The 12453-nt window shown below is 38.7% G+C and overlaps 1 protein-coding gene across 13 annotated transcripts in view; it reads left to right on the forward strand.

Annotated features, from left to right (window-relative positions):
• CSNK1G1 (casein kinase 1 gamma 1) overlaps nucleotides 1–12453 on the forward strand; it is a 188168-nt gene that overhangs the window by 59774 nt on the left and 115941 nt on the right. The window contains exon 1 of one of the 13 annotated variants that reach the window (XM_039219035.1): nucleotides 7728–7761. The exons of 11 other annotated variants lie outside the window; for them this stretch is intronic. The gene's annotated coding sequence lies outside the window, so the exon portion shown is untranslated. Of the gene's footprint in view, nucleotides 1–7727; nucleotides 7773–12453 lie in introns of those variants that run through there. One more of the 13 variants, XM_039219041.1, reaches the window with a different exon arrangement.

Raw genomic sequence — 12453 nt, forward strand, 5'->3', positions numbered from 1 at the left:
GGGAGTGGTGGAGGAAGGGAGACTGAGGAGTGAGAAAGGGAGGATGGGGAGGGGCAGAGAGAGTCAGAAACAGAAGATAGTAAGCAAGCTCTGCACTGAGAGTGGAGAGCCCAGTGTGGGGCTGAACTCCTGAACTGTGAGATCGTGATCTGAGCTAAAATCAGATGCTTAACTGACTAGGCCACCCAAGTACCCCTCCTTTGCCCATTTTTAAAGCAGGTTTGTTTTCTTGTTTAGTTTCAAGTTTTTTGTGTCTTTTGGATAATAGTCTTTTCTTAGATATTTTGTGAATATTTCTTCCAGTCTATAGCTTGTACTTTCATTCTTTTAACGGTGACTTTTGCAGAGCACAAGTTTTTAATTTTACTTGGACCAGTTTTTTCTTTCATGGTTTGTACTTTTGGTGGTGTATATGAGAAATCATTGCCAAACCCAAGGTCACTTAAATTTTTAATACCTTGTAATAGTTTTTTTTTTTTTTTATTTTTTTATTTTTTTTAAATATTTTTATTTATTTCTAGGAGAGAGAGAGAGACAGCGTGAGCAGGGGAGGGTCAGAGAGAGAGGGAGACACAGACTGAAACAGGCTCCAGGCTCCGAGCTGGCAGTCAGCACAGAGCCCGACGCGGGGCTCGAACCCACGAACCGCGAGATCATGACCCAAGCGAAAGTCGGACGCTTAACCGACTAAGCCACCCGGGCGCCCCAATACCTTGTAATAGTTTTATAGTTTTGTGTTTTACACCTAGAGCTATGATTCATTTAGAGTTAATTTTGTGATAGGTATGATGTCTCTGTCTAAATTCACTTTTTTGCATGTAGTGTCCATTTTTTCTAGCACCATTTTTAGAGAGACGATCCTCTGCTGAATTGCCTTTGCTCCTTTGTCAAAGATCAGTTTGGTTATATTTGTGTGGGTCTATTTCTGGGCTTTCTGTTCTGTTCCATTGATCTATTTGTCTATTCTTTAGCCTATACTGCACTGTCTTGATTACTGTAGCTTTGTAGTGAGTCTTGAAATTGAGTAGTGTTGATCATCTTTGTTCTTCTCTTTGAAATATGTGTTGGCTATTCTGAGTCTTTTGCCTTTTCATACAGACTTTAGAGTTATTTTGTCAGTACTTAAAAGGTAACTGGCTAAGAAAATGTTTTTTTTTTTAATAGTAGTAAAAGTTTTTTCTAAATAGGGAGATGTGAGGGACTGAAGGACTGAAAATTGTCAGATGGGCTTGCCCTTCATTCCAGTCTAAGGTGATGACATAGGAGGCTGCTGAACTCACTTCTTCCCATGGGCACATCAAATCTACAGCTACACACAGAAGAGTTCCCTCTGAAAGGAATCCAGACTAGTTGAACAACGCCTATACATTGAGTGAATGAGGAAAAAAAACCCACATCAAAATGGATGGGAAAGACTGAGACGCATTCTTTCCATCAACCCCACCCCTGGCACAGCAACATACTATTGAGGAGGGAACTCACAATTCCCAGCTTCTCCCTGAAGAGGAAAGGGTTTGCAATCAGTATCTAGTACCTCAGAATTTAAGACATATCTGATAGATAGACCCCCAACACACCTTGCTCTGAAGACAGTGGAGCTTGTGTCCACAGGACCCGAAGAGTATAGCAAAGAAACAGTTCCTAAGAACCCTCTGAGGAATCTCCCATGGCTGTCTCCACCATGGCTCAATGCAGAAGCAAAAGACAGAAATGCCCACCTCCTGGTCTTCACCTGAAAGTGGACTATTTGTTTACTTGAAAAGCTGCTGCCTGAGAGTCATGCTTCTCATTTAACACACATCTAGTGGCAGATCACAGTCCTCCACGGAGACCTGGGAGGATGGCAGGTGCCATCTCTACATTTTCCCTCTGGCCCACTCCATGTCACCAGTGTCTCCTTAGAATGAGTTTCTACAATCATCTGGTGCCCTAGCTTGTGTGGCTACTGCCCGGGGGGGAGGGGCACACCTTGATTGCCTGGCTCTGGTGGCCAGCAGGGCTTGTGTTTGTGAGACCCACAAGACTGTAAGAAACCATTTTTAACTGACTGTAGCCCCCAGGGATCAGTGCAGAGGAAGTGTGCTGAAAATCGCAACTCTCAGTCTCCCTGAAAGAGATCTACTTTCATCCTGTAAAAGCTCTCGATTGAAAGTCGAGCTTCTAGTTAGCTTTCATCAAAATGCTGACTAAGATCCTCTCCTTTGGGACACTGACAGGTCTTGGCACATCCTCAACTACTGAGAACCATTAAGAACAAAGAAGGTGGCTTGGACAATCACAAAGATTTGAGAAAAAACTAAGAGGTAGGGCCTGGCTTAGCAATAAGATTCATCTCCTACAGGAGACTACTCTGTCAAGACTGGGAAGGGTGGGTGTTTTAACAATTACACAGAAACCAACAAAGTCAAGGAAGATGAAGAAACAGGAATATTTTCTGAACAAAAGAACAAGATGAAGCTTGAGAAACAGAGATAAGGGATTTACCTTATAAGGATTTAAAAATAATGGTCATAAAGATGGTCATTGGAGTCAGAAATCCTTTGGAATTGAAGGAGTGAAAGTTTCCAGACAAGCAAAAATTGAAGTATTGATTGAAGGAGTTCAGGGCACCTGGGTGGCCCATATGTTGAGTGTCTGACTTATGAGTTCAGCTCATGTCATGAGCTCAGGGTCATGGAATCCAGCCTCACATTGGGCTCTGTGCCTGCTTAGAGTTCTCTCTTTTCATTTCTCTCTGCCCCAACCTCTCTCTCTCAAACAAACAGGAAACCATATGAATATATAAATCTCACTGGTAAAGGTAAATATGTAGTTAAATTCAGAATACTGTAATGTTGTAATGGTATAGGTAAATCATGTATAAATCTAGTGTGATGGTTGGTTAAAAGAGAAAAATAGCTGGGGTGTCTGGGTGGCTCAGTTGTTTAAGAATCTGGTTCTTGATTTCATCTCAGGTCATGATTTCATGTTATGTGAGTTTGAGCCCTGCATCAGGCTCTGTGCTGACCATGTGGAGCCTGCTAGGAATTCTCTCTCTCCCTCGCTCTCTGCCCCTCCCCCACTTGTGCACAAGGTCTCCATCTCTCTCTCTTTCTCAAAATAAATTAATTTTTAAAACTGAACGTTTAAAAAAATAACATTTAAAGAAAAAGAAATGTAGTAAAAATAACAAGCTACAATAAATTCTTTTAATGTTTATTTATTTTAAATAATGTTATTGTAGCTCCAAGCTACAATACTTTCTTAATGGATACACAAGGTAAAAAGATACAAATTGTAGAATCAAAAACATGGGAGGGGAGCGCCTGGGTGGCTGGGTTGGTTATGCATCAGACTCTTGATTTCAGCTCAGGTCACGATCTCACAGTTTGTGAATTCAAGCTCTGCATTGGGCTCTGCACTGATGGGCCTGCTTTGGGATTCTCTCTTTCCCCCTTCTGCCTGCACACTCGCGCTCTCTCTCTTTAAAAGTAAATCTTAAAAAAAAAATAAAAGGGGACTGAGTAAAAATATAAAACTGTGGTTACATTTTACATTATCAGCTTAAAATATACTATTCTATAGAATATTTTCTGTAAGCCTCAGCAACTATAAAGCTGAAACCTATAATAGATACATGAAAGTGAAAGTAAAAGCAATCTAAGCATACACTAAAGAAAATCATCAAGTTACAAAGGAAGACACAAAGAATAAGAAAGGAGCAAAGGCAGCATCCCTCCTCATCAGGGAAATACAAATCAAAACCACACTGAGATACCACCTCACGCCAGTCAGAGTGGCTAAAATGAGCAAATCAGAAAACTCTAGATGCTGGCGAGGATGTGGAGAAACGGGCACCCTCCTACACTGTTGGTGGAAATGTAAACTGGTACAGCCCCTCTGGAAAACAGTGTGGAGGTTCCTCAGGAAACTAACAATAGAACTCCCCTATGACCCAGCAATAGCACTGCTAGGAATTTACCCCAGGGATACAGAAATGCTGATGCATAGGAGCACATGTACCCCAATGTTCACAGCAGCACTCTCCACAATAGCTAAAACATGGAAAGAGCCTAAGTGTCCGTCCACGGACGAATGGATCAAGAAGATGTGGTTTACCTATACCATGGACTACTACATGGCAATGAGAAACAGTGAAATCTGGCCATGTGTAGCAACACGGATGGACCTTGAGGGTGTTATGCTGAGCAAAATAAGTCAGGCAGGAAGGACAAATATCATATGTTTGCACGTATAGGAGGATTAGGAGGAATGAGCACTGGGTGTTATATGAAAACCAATTTGAGAAAAAACTGTTTAAAAAAAAAAAAAAAAAAAAAAAGTGTATATCTGACCTCAATGCAAAAAAAAAAAAGAAAGGAGCAAAGGAATTACAAAACAGCCAGACAACCATTAACAAACTAATAATAGGAAGTCCATAAAAATCAATAATGACTTTAAATATAAACAGACTAAACTCCCCAAACAAAAGACATATAGTGGGTTAATAGGTAAGAAGATAAGACCCAATTGGGGTGCCTGGGTGGCTCAGTCGGCCGCGGCTAAGCGCCCGACTTCAGCTCAGGTCATGATCTCATGATCTCATGGTTTGTGGGTTTGAGTCCCGCATCGGACTCTGTGCCGACAGCTAGCTCAGAGCCTGGAGCCTGTTTCAGATTCTGTGTCTCCCTCTCTCTCTGACCCTCCCCTGCTCACGCTGTCTTTCTCTCTCTGTCAGAAATTAAAAAAAAAAAAAGACCCAATTATATGCTGCCTCCAGGAGGCACATCTGGTTTAAGAACACACACAGATGGAAAGTGAAGAGATGTTAAAAGATATTCCATACTAATGGAAAAAAAAAAAAGAAAGCAGTGGTAGCTATACTTACATCAAACAAAACAGACTTTAAGACAAATACTGTAATAAGAGATGAGGTTCTTATGTAATGGTAATGTTGCCAGTCCAACAAGATGATAGAACTTTTGTAAATATTTATGCACCTAACATAGAAGCTCTTGAATATATATAAATATTAATAGACCTGAACAGAGAAATAGCAACACAATAATAGTACAGGACTTTAGTACCCCACTTTCAATAATGGATGGATCATCCAGACAGATATTCAGTAAGTAAACATTGGGCTTGAAGTATATGCTAGACCAGATATACTTAACAGCATTTACACAGCATTCTGTTCAATAGCAGCAGGATATACATTTTTCTCAACCACACACAGAATATTCTCTAGGATAATATGTTAGGTCACAGAACAAATTTTAATGAATTTAAGAAGACTGAAAGCAAATCAAGCATCTTTTCTGACCACAATGCCATGAAACTAGATATCAATTACAAGGAAAGATAGATAATTCGGAAATATGTGGAGATTAAACAACATGCTACTAAATAATCAATGAGTCAAAGAAGAAAACAACATAGTATTGGAAGACCTAGCCAGAGCAATTAGTCAAGGAAAAGAAATCAGAAGGCATCTAAATTGGAAAGGAAGAAATAAAATTTCTGTTTGCAGATGACATGATATTAAATATAGAAAACCCTAAAGTCTCTGTGAAAAAAATTGAGAAGTAATCAACAAATTCAGTTACATTGCAGGATCCAAAATAAATGTACAAAAATCCACATTTCTCTGCAGTAATGAACTGTCAGAAAGAGGAACTTATAGGGGTGCCTGAGTGGCACAGTCAGTTAAGCATCTGACTCTTGATTTCAGCTCAGGTCATGATCTCATAGTTCATGAGATGGAACCCTGCATCAGACTCAGAGCTGAGCTCAGAGCCTGCTTGGGATTCTCTCTCTCTGCCCCTCCCCTGCTCTCTCTCTTGCTCTCAAAATAAATAAATAAACTTTAAAAGAAAAGAGGGACTTTTTAAAAACTCATTTATAAAGAACTATGAAAAAGAATAAAATACCTGGTAATAAATTTAATCAGGAGGATGAAACTTGATTCAAATGTGAGACATTTGAAGAAAGAAATTGAAGATGACACAAGTAAATGGGAAATTATTCCATTCTCATGGATTGAAAGAATTAGTATTATTAAAATGTACATACTACCCAAAGTGATCTACAGATTAAATGCAGTCTGTATCAAAATTCCAATGGCATTTTTCACAAAAATATAAAAAGCAATCTTAACAATTTGTATGAAACTATGAAAGACTCCAAATAGTCTAAAAAATCTTGACAAAGAACATAACCAGAAACTTCACACTTCTGGACTTCAAGCCATAATACAGTTATAGTATGGTATTGGGATAAAAAGACACATAGGCCAATGGAATAAAATAAAATAGAAATCCCTGAAATAAGCCCATGCATATATGGTCAATTAATTTATAAGAAAGGAGCCAAGAATATACAATAGAGAAATGATAGTTTCTTCAAAGCATGGTGATGAGAAAACTGGACCTCTGTCTTACACCACAAAAATCAACTCAAAATGATTATAGACTTGAATGTAAGACCTGAAACCACAAAACTCCTAGAAGAAAACATAGGAGTAAGCACCTTGTCCTGACAGTGATTTTTTTTTAGTTTGACAGCTAAAGCAAAGGCAACAAAAGCAAAAATAAACAAGTGGGACTATATTAGACTAAAAAGCGTCTTCACGCTTTTAGAAAAGGGAGCCATCCATAAAATGAAAAGGTAACTGATAAGTGGTTAATATCTAAACTATATAAAAAATTCAAACAATTCAATCAAAAAATCTTATTAAAAATGGGCAGAGGAACTGAAAAGACATTTTTCCAAAGAAGACAAACAGGTGGCCAGCAAGTTTATGAAAAGATGCTCATTATTATTAATCACCAGGGAAACACAAATCAGAACCACAATAAAGTAATACTTGATACCATCAAAGTATGGCTGATATCAAAATGATATCAACAAGTGTTGGTGAGGATATGGAGAAAAGTGAACCTTTGTGCATTGTTGGTGGATATGTAAGTTGGTACATCCAGTGTGGAAAACAGTAGGAAAGTTCCTCAAGAAACTAAAAATAAGAGATAACTGTACCCCCATGTTCATTGCAGCATTATGTGCAATAGCCAAGACATGGAAAGAGCCTAAGTGCTAAGTGCCCATCAACATATAAGTGAACAAACAAGATGTGGTGTGTCACACACACACACACACACACACACACACACAGTATTATTCAGCCATAAAAAGAAAGGAAATATGCCATTCATGGTGACGTGGATGGACCTTGAGGGCATTATTCTAAGTGAAATAAAACAGAGAAAGACAAAATACTGTATGATCTCACATGAATGGAATGTATAAAACCTGAACTCCCAACATCAGGATGGCATTGCCTAAGGCAGCGGGCAGGAGTTAGGAGTGGGTGTGGGAACGGTTGTAAAGGTGTTTAAAAGGTACAGTAATCCCCACCTTATCTTCAAGGGATAAGTTCCAAGACCCCCAGTGGATGCCTGAAATCATGGATAGTACCATGCCCTGTATATGCTGTATTTTTCCTATACATACATACCTGTCATAAGGTTTAATTTATCAGTTAGGCACAGTAAGAGATGAACAATAGCTGACAGTAATGGATGTTATGTGAATATGGTTCCTGCTGCCAATCTTAACTGTACTGTATTCACCCTTTTTATTCTTGTGATGACATCAGATGATCATGGTGCTTACATGATGAGATGAAGTGAATGACATAGGCATTATGACGTAGCCTTAGGCTTCTATTGACCTTCTGATGATATGGCAGAAGGAAGATTATCTGTGCCTCTGTGCCGGGATGTAAGTTGATTGTAGGTAACCAAAACTATGGTTAAGGGAGACACGGGGAGATTCCTGTACAAACCTCCAGTTATAAGATAAATAAGTTTTGGGAATGAAATATACTGCATGGTGACTATAGTTAATACTGTATTTTATATTTGAGATTGCTAAGAGCATGATCTTAAAGCAAAACTGAAAAAATAATCATTAGATGAGAATTGAGCAATGAGGGGTAGGGTGGTAAGAATGGGAAACATTTGGAAGACATTAATAATTGGAATTGGTGGAAAAGAGAAACAGTAATACTATCAGGATCTGTGAACACTGTACCTCCCTTTAATAATAGCAATCCCATAATGTATTGTGGCTAAAATCAATTTTGGTCATTTGTTAGTTAATTAAAGTGATGTTCTTATTGTGTCTTTTTTTTTTTTTTAAGCTAAAATGACTTATAAGATTTTCATTTGTCCTTAAATTTTCTTCTTAATTTTTTGTTGTTATGTAATTTTTGATAGTCTTTTCGGACACACACATACAAGCACATGCACATATGCAGATACTATTCTTACTGAGTATTTACTCAATACCTTCTTTAGGTGTGATACTGCTCCTGAAATTTATCCTGTTCTAAAGGTGAGGTCAGGCCTGATCTCATTCTTTGAAGAGCTTACAGTGGGAATTTCAGATATTGTTACATGTCATATGTTCTTGGCAATGTGACACAAGGGGAATTTTGCTCTGGGCTCTGAAGAGAATTTTCATCCTTACCAAGAAAAAGATACATGACAAGAACGTCTTTTGCTATTGCAGTTTCATTTCTGTTTTGGATGCTGGTGTGAGAAGTGATATCTGAAGCTGAAACTTGTCGTGGAGAGGCTTAACACCAAAGCTAGTATGTAGTAGATGAAAGAACAGCAGAAGGGTTTGGTCACTTCAGACTTTTTAAACATACAGTTACTGAATGATCCAGCAGTCCTTCATCTGTAAGCAGTTTCATCCTAAGTTAATTCAGAAGAGAGAGATTTAGATGCCTGTCTCTTGTCTTGACTATTAACAAAGGCCATGTGTGTTTTGGCTTTAAAATTTAAGTACATTACAGGGGCACCTGGGTGGCTCAGTGTTGGTGAAGCTTCTGACTTTGGCCCAGGTCATGATCTCAGGGTTAGTGAGTTCAAGTCCCGCATTGTGCTCCATGCTGAAAGCTCAGAGCCTGGAGCCTGCTTCATTCAGATTGTGTCTCCCTCTCTCTCTCTGCCCCTCCCTTGCTCTCTCTCTCTCTCTCTCTCAAAAATGAAGTAAAACATTTAAAAAAAAATTTTTTTAACTAAAAAATTTGGGGGCGCCTGGGTAGCTCAGTCGGTTGAGCATCTGACTTTAGCTCAGGTCATGATCTCCCAGTCCACGGATTCAAGCCCCACATTAGGCTCTGTGCTGTAGCTTGGAGCCTGGAGCCTGCTTCAGATTCTGTCTCCCTCTCTCTCTGCCCCTCCCCCATTCATGCTCCGCCTGTGTCTCAAAAATGAATAAATGTTAAAAAAATTTTTTTAATTAAAAAATTTTAAGTATGTTACCAGCCTCACTTTGACAGTGCCCATATATGAGAATCTGAAATAACAAACAGTAATTGAGTGTTTTTTTTTCTCTTAACAGATTCACAGATATAATTCTTTAAACATTGTCTCTGGTGATTTTATAATATGATTTCATTTTTTAGACTTTATGCAGCTTCTCACAATACTGTTCCGTAAAGCAGTAAATTCACTTTAGGCATTTCATTCATGATAGTAGACCACACCTGTCTCTTCCACAAAGCATCTGTTACTGCCTTGTAAGACAATGACTTTGAGCCAGATGAACTCTTGGTTTAGGCCTATTTCTTTTGTATGCTGGCACAGGGTGGTTGTTACTAGAAACATAAGTTTCTCTCATTTCTATGTGATAGAATGCTCCAAGATATCTTATAGAGCAATCTGTGAAGAAAAACATTTCACTCACCACAGCTGAAGACACCCATATTCTACAACTCTTATCATAAACCAGCAGATTTGGCATAAGTTCCCTACCCACAATTTGACTTTTTTATTTTACTACTAGCAATAATTCTTTAATCTGCTAGAGAGCTCTTATAATTTCCCAGTCAAGGAAGCCATATGTATAAATCTGTTTTTATTCACTAAATGTGGCATAAGTGATGGAGTGATGTCTTCTGGGAAGGGTTAAACCAGTTCCTGAAATGAATTACAACTTTTGATTACAAAGGATACATGGAGTGTTAATACTTCTCTTTTTTTTTAAAGTTTATTTCTTTATTTTGAGAGAAGGATAGTGCAAATTGGGGAGGGGCAGAGAGAGAGAGAATCCCAAGCAAGCTCTGTACTGTCAGCCCAGAGCCTGTGTGGGGCTCGAACTCACAAAAACATCAGATCATGACCTCAGCTGAAACCAAGAGTCCAACGCTTAACCATCTGAGCTCCCCAGGTACCCATGGAGTGTTATACTTGAAAAATACCTTTCCTCTTAAATCAGGCATGCTTAAATTCAGAGGAACTATTAGAATTAAGCTTCTAAAGGAACTTGATGGTATGAGTCTAAAAATTTATCATAACATTTACATGTTTAATAAATAACTTACAAATGATTGCCAAGTAGTTTATTTACCAGAAAAAGAAACATCTGCTTATTGTGTTTATATAATTTCTCTTCCCCCCGTTTTTTAACATGTAGTTGACATACAGTACTACATTTGTTTCAGGTGTACAACGTGGTGATTCAGCAATTACATACATTATGAAATGCTCACCACCATAAGTGTAGTTAACCATCCATCACCATATAAGTTACTACAGTATTGGTGACTACATTCCTTATGTTGCATCCTTGTGAATTACTTACTCCATAACTGGAATTTTGTACCTCTTAATCTCTTTCCCCTATTTTGCTAATCCCCCTAATCCCCCTCCCTAGTGGCAACCACTGGTTTATTCTTTGTATTTATGAGTCTGTATTTTGTTCATTTGTTCATTTGTTTTGTTTTTTAGATTCCACATATAAGCGAAATCAATATGGTTTTGTTTTTGATTTATTTCACATACCATAATAGCATCTCGGTCCATACATGTCACAAAATGGCTTGATTCCATTCTTTTTAATGGCTGAGTAGTATTTGATTACACACACATATACCCATACCCTGCATCTTCTTTAGAAATCCATTCATCTATTGATGGACACTTAGGTTGCAACCATATCTTGGCTATTGTAAATAATGCTACAGTAAACATAGGAATGCATATTTCTTTTCTTTCTTTCCTTCTTTTCTTTTCTTTCCTTTCCTTTCCTTTCCTTTTCTTTTCTTTTCTTTTTTCTTTTCTTTTCTTTTCTTTTCTTATGTTTATTTATTTTTGAGAGAGAGAGGGACAGAGGATCCAAAGAGGGCTCTGTGCTGACATTAGTGAGCCCAATGTGGGGCTTGAACTCATGAAGTACAAGGTCATGACGTGAGCTGAAGTCACATGCTCAACCCACTGAGCCACCTAGGTGTCCTGTATATCTTTTTGAATTAGTGTTTTTGTTTTCTCTAGGTAAATACCCAGAATATTGGGTTATATGGTGTTTGTATTTTTTTAATTTTTTGAGGAATCTACATACTGTTTTTAGAGTTGCTGTGTCCATTTTACATTCTCACCAACAGTGCACAGGGTTTTCTTTTTTCCCCACATTCTTGCCAATACTTGTTATTTCTTGTCTTTTTTTTAAAGATTTTATTTTTATTTATTATTTTTTAATGTTTTATTTATTTTTGAGAGAGAGAGAGACAGCGTGAGCAGGGGAGGGTCAGAGAGAGAGAGACACACAGAATCCGAGGACAGTCTCCAGGCTCTGAGCTAGCTGACAGCACAGAGCCCGACACGAGGCTGGAACCCACGAACTGTGAGATCATGACCTGACTGACTGAGCCACCCAGGCACCCCTAAGATTTTAAGTAATCTTTATGCCTAACATGGAGCTTGAACTCAAAGCCCCAATATCAAGAGTTGGATGCTTTACTGACGGAGCCAACCAGGTGCCCCATTTCTTGTCTTTTTTTTTTTTTCTAAGTTTATTTTGAGACAGAAGGAGACAAAGTGCAAGTGGGGAAGGGACAGAGAGAGAGGGGGAGAGAGAGAATCCTAAGCAGGCTCCAGACTGTCAGTGCAGAGACCAAAGGAGGACTCAATCCTAAGAACCACAAGATCATGACCTGAGCCAAAATCGAGTCAGAAGCTTAACATACTGAGCCACCCACTGAGCCACCCAGGTTGCCCCTCTTGTCTTTTTTTTTTTTTAATGTTTTATTTATTTCTAGGAGAGAGAGACAGCGTGAGCAGGGGAGGGTCAGAGAGAGAGGAAGTCACAGACTGAAACAGGCTCCAGGCTCTGAGCTGGCAGTCAGCACAGAGTCCGACGCGGGGCTCGAACCCACGAACCGCGAGATCATGACCTAAGCGAAAGTCGGACGCTAAACCGACTAAGCCACCCAGGCGCCCCAACCCCTCTTGTCTTTTTGATACTAGGTATTCTGACTGGTGTGAGGTTGATATCTCATTGTGGTTTTGATTTGCATTTCCCTGATGATTAGTGATATTGAACATCTTTTCATATGTCTTTGTCTTTGGGAAAATGTCTATTCAGGTCTTCTGCCCATTTTTTTTTTTAATTTTATTTTTATTT

This window comes from Hyaena hyaena, unplaced genomic scaffold (genome assembly GCF_003009895.1).
Source record: "Hyaena hyaena isolate Hyena2069 unplaced genomic scaffold, ASM300989v1 scaffold_15, whole genome shotgun sequence".
In the NCBI taxonomy this organism is placed as follows: Eukaryota; Metazoa; Chordata; class Mammalia; order Carnivora; family Hyaenidae; genus Hyaena; species Hyaena hyaena.